The sequence below is a fragment of the Echinops telfairi genome, unplaced genomic scaffold (assembly GCF_000313985.2).
Source record: "Echinops telfairi isolate 266 unplaced genomic scaffold, ASM31398v2 ScPeMD7_20;HRSCAF=75, whole genome shotgun sequence".
NCBI classification, from domain to species: Eukaryota; Metazoa; Chordata; class Mammalia; order Afrosoricida; family Tenrecidae; genus Echinops; species Echinops telfairi.
Window position 1 is genome coordinate 3,626,303 of NW_022103917.1, and position 3,997 is coordinate 3,630,299.

General features: G+C 52.4%; 1 long non-coding RNA gene across 1 annotated transcript; it reads right to left on the bottom strand.

Moving 5' to 3' along the window:
• Positions 1–605: 605 nt before the first annotated feature.
• Positions 606–3,627, bottom strand: LOC123521481. The gene is made up of 4 exons (XR_006679921.1): positions 3,542–3,627; positions 1,013–1,151; positions 847–907; positions 606–712 (listed from the first exon to the last, which is right to left on the bottom strand). It is a non-coding gene; the product is annotated as an uncharacterized LOC123521481 (long non-coding RNA).
• Positions 3,628–3,997: the final 370 nt, after the last annotated feature.

A 3,997-nucleotide genomic window follows, 5' to 3' on the forward strand; every position in this document is an offset into this window, starting at 1 on the left:
CACATCAGGTGCCTCCAGTAGATCCAGTGCCTCCAGTAGGTCAGGTGCCTCTATCAGATCGGGTGACTCCATCGGGTCAGGTGGCTCCAAAAGGTTCAGTGCCTCCATCAGGTCAGGTGCCTCCATCAGGTCGGGTTCCTCCATCAGGTTGGGTGCCTCCACCAGGTCGGATGCCTCCATCAGATCCAGATCCTCCACCAGGTCTGGTGCCATCACCAGGTCGGGTGCCTCCAACAACTCCGGTGCCATCACCAGATCTGGTGCCATTACTAGGACTGGTGACTCTACTAAATCCGGTGCCATCACCAGGTCCAGTGCCTCCACTAGGTCCGGTGCCTCCACCAGGTCTGGTGCCTCCACCAGATCTGGTGCCTCCACCAGGTTGGGTGCCATCACCTGGTCCGGTGCCATTACCAGGACCGGTGACTCCGCCAGGTCCGGTGCCATCACCAGGTCCAGTGCTTCCACCAGGTCTGGTGCCTCCACCAGGTCCGGTGCCTCCACCAGATCCGGTGCCTCCACCAGGTCCGGTGCCTCCACCAGGTCCGGTGCCTCCACCAGGTCCGGTGCCTCCACCAGGTCCGGTGCCTCCACCAGGTCCGGTGCCTCCACCAGATCCGGTGCCTCCACCAGGTCTGGTGCCTCCATTGGGGGCTGAAGGCTTTGTTCTAGTGTATCGCCATGTTGGTCAGGAGAATGAGACATGATGACCCTGGTTCGGGGAAGAAAGCAAGTGTTTGAGGAGGGTGGGGAATGGGAATCCACAGACCTAGTGAGGACAGGCAGTGTGTGAACAGCCTCCTCTGAAAAACTCAACTTTGGTAGCTCTTACAAGGGTCAACTTACAGGTTTTCTGTTTTGGTTCTCTTGTTTCCTGTCCTCTTGGATGATCTGCCCCTGAAAATACCTGAAGGAAGAAGTGGGACAGTTCCTGAGGGTGCATTTGGCTGACATAACCCAAGAATTATAAGGCTGACAATAGGGTTGGTGAAGTTGGGTATTGTGGGGTCACCTCTTTCTGGAGTATGTGCTAGGTATTGGTAGATATTTCCTGTTCTCTTCTTCACTCCTGGTAGTACCCTGGCCTCCTTTACTCAGATGACCTGAGGGAATTTTTGATCAATGTCCTCCCCTCCTGATTCCTTGAGTTCCTGTGAATAGAATGGAGATATACATCAGCATGTATGTAGACTACTAGCACAGTCCTGAGGCTTCCTGCACTGGCAGGAGCAACAGGGCCACACTTTGTGAAGCCCTCACTGCTCAGGTTTGGGTCGTCTCACCAGTGTCCATTCCTTGTCCTTATTACCAGGGCCTCTGTCCCAATCTTCTTCAGACCTGAGGCAAAACTCTCAGAATAACAGCTCACATACTCGAGACCAACAAGGAGGATGTAAAGGGCTACTATCTCTGTACATATCTGCTAAGTTGATTCAGGTGTGACAGGAAGGGATGGCTGAACTCTGTTGGGGTTCTTCTCTCTGGACCAGGGGCTCATCTCAGACCTCACCTTGGTATGTGGCAAGGGTTGGGACTCAACTGGCTCGGTTGACTAGGCATCGTCTTCCTTTGACCAAGAATTCACTTGTATTAGGCAACAAAGAAAAAAGTAAGAATGTACAACAAAGAAAAAAAAAAAAGAATGTTCTATATCCAGGCACCATGCGACACTCCTACTATGGTGTGGAATACCTGCAGCTATTTCCAGCCATTCATTCTCACTCATCACTGGGTCTGTAATATGCCTCTGGAAATCAGATTCTACTTGCTTAGTCCAAGGCCTAACCTCTGCTGAGACACAAACCCCAATCTTTCAAAGGCAAAGCAGAGGTACACCGCATCCAACATCCCTGCCCAGGTACTCTCAGGCTGCAGAACAAAAGATACCTAGATTCTGTTGGGTCCCTTCCTTTCTGGGGTGGGGAGATCACTTTAAGTTCTCACCAAGAGTCCTTGCAACTGGCTTCTGACAAAAACACTCAACTTCCGGAGATACTGCCCTATTGTGTCCAAGGTAACATGCTATATCTGGCCACCATGGCTAGGACCTTCACAGGGTTGGGGACGAACAGAGCATGGCTGTTCTGTGTGGGGTCCTTTCTTTTTAAGAGCGTGAGAAAAAGTCAGTTTTCACCAAGGGTCTTTATATTCATGCTGGCAGAGCCTGGAATTCCTCCCTTTGCTGACCTAAGCTAACCTCTGCAGATCAAGACCCCCTCTGCCCTGAGACCATGAAACAAAAATGAAGAGGTGCGCTATCTAGACCTCGCTACGTGGGGTCACTCCCAGGGCTGACAAAAGGCATAAAGTAGAGCTGGGAACCTTGTTAAGGTATCATCATATGTACTCTTGAAGGGTCTTGCATCCCCTTCACTTCTGCTATCTTAAGGGAAGTTCCCCACAGCTCAAAGTCCCCATCTCTCTGAGACACCTCTGAGCATCCTGCTTAGGCTGCCAAACATTGATGGCAGCACAGGTTTGGGTGGCTCTTAGTAGGGTAGTTCATCTCAGTCGCTCTCAGGATCCCCATCTTGCTCCCACGGGACCAAGACCCCTTCCTCTGCCATCACAACGGCTGTCCTGGGACAGAGCTCCACCTCCCCAGACACCCAAGGTGTTTAGTCCAGAAACACCCCATCTGAGGACTATGTCGGGGACTTTCTAGTGCTGACTGTTGGGGGGCAGGTCTGGAGAGGGAAGGGAGAAGCAGCATGAGATGGGAAGGAGCAGTGACACACTGATTGGAGAGGGCTTCTAACCATGGTGGAGACCCTCTCTGTCCACTCTCGGGTCTCTTACATTGGCTCATGGCTGCTGTAAATACTGGAGTCTCCTCCCTCAGATGAAGTTGGACCTCCCTGAGGCCCAAGGACAATGTCAGGAAACCCAACACCAGGAACTCCGCCTGAGGCTTCCCAGGGATGATAGCTGGATCAAGGGGTGGGGTGGGGTGGTAGGAGGGGCTATGGGAGTAGAGTGGAGCGAGGGGGTGGCACTTGCAGGAGCGTGGAGGATGGTGATGTCTGTCCTCTCCCAATCATCTCTCCTTGCCTGCTGGCTGGGTCTGGGACACCTCTTGCCTGACTGGAGTCCAGACGCCCTCAGATAAATGCCCTAATTTTCTTGCCACTCAGCGGCTCTACTGCCGACTTTGGGAAGGTAAGAAAATAAAGAAGAAACCAAAAATTAAGCACAGCACGGCAGTGCAACACCCCTTTCTGGGGCCTTCATGGTCTGACAGTAGGAGAAGCACTGTGTTTTGAGGGGAACCTTGTCTTGGACGATAATATTCCCTCTCCTTGAACGTACTCATTTTGGTCTCCTGAAAACCTCCACGCTCCTGTTGTTCTGAGGCTGTGTCCCTTAGACCACGGCCCCCTCTACATAAAACTATAGAGAAGAAAGTGAGGGTGGAGTCTCTCAACAATCATGCCCTTTGGGAAAGTGGCTACCTCTTTCCAAACTCAAGGTCTTCCCATCTGCCGCCTCCCGCCCCCCAACGCCCTGGGTCCCGGACGCTCTTTCTGCTGATCCTACTCACCCCTTCAGCTGAAACCACATCTTCTCATCAGACGCACAAGGCACAAGTCAGGAAACTGCGCTCTGGGGAGACTGCTTGGGCTTTGAAGGACTAGAGGTAAGGGCGTGGTTGGAGGGGCTTGATGAACAGAAAGTGGGGAGGAGCGTCCTTCCCCAAACACCTCCCCATGCTTTGTGGTTGGACCTGGTACTAACTGTACATCTGGCTAGAATCCAGCTTCCTCAGACAAATGTCCTATTTTCTCTGTCCACCCTTATCTGCCACCATGGGAAAGTCAGAACATCCAGCAGGGCCCTACTGCTTGGGGCCACCCTGGTGTCACAGTAGTGATATAGCTCCATTCTGAGGGAACTTTGTGTTCTGCGGCGTGTGTGGGAGTAAGCGTCACTCCTCTAAACTGCTCGTTTTTATTTCTGAAGACTTCTACCCTGTTGTTGTCCTGAGGTTGAGAGCCGA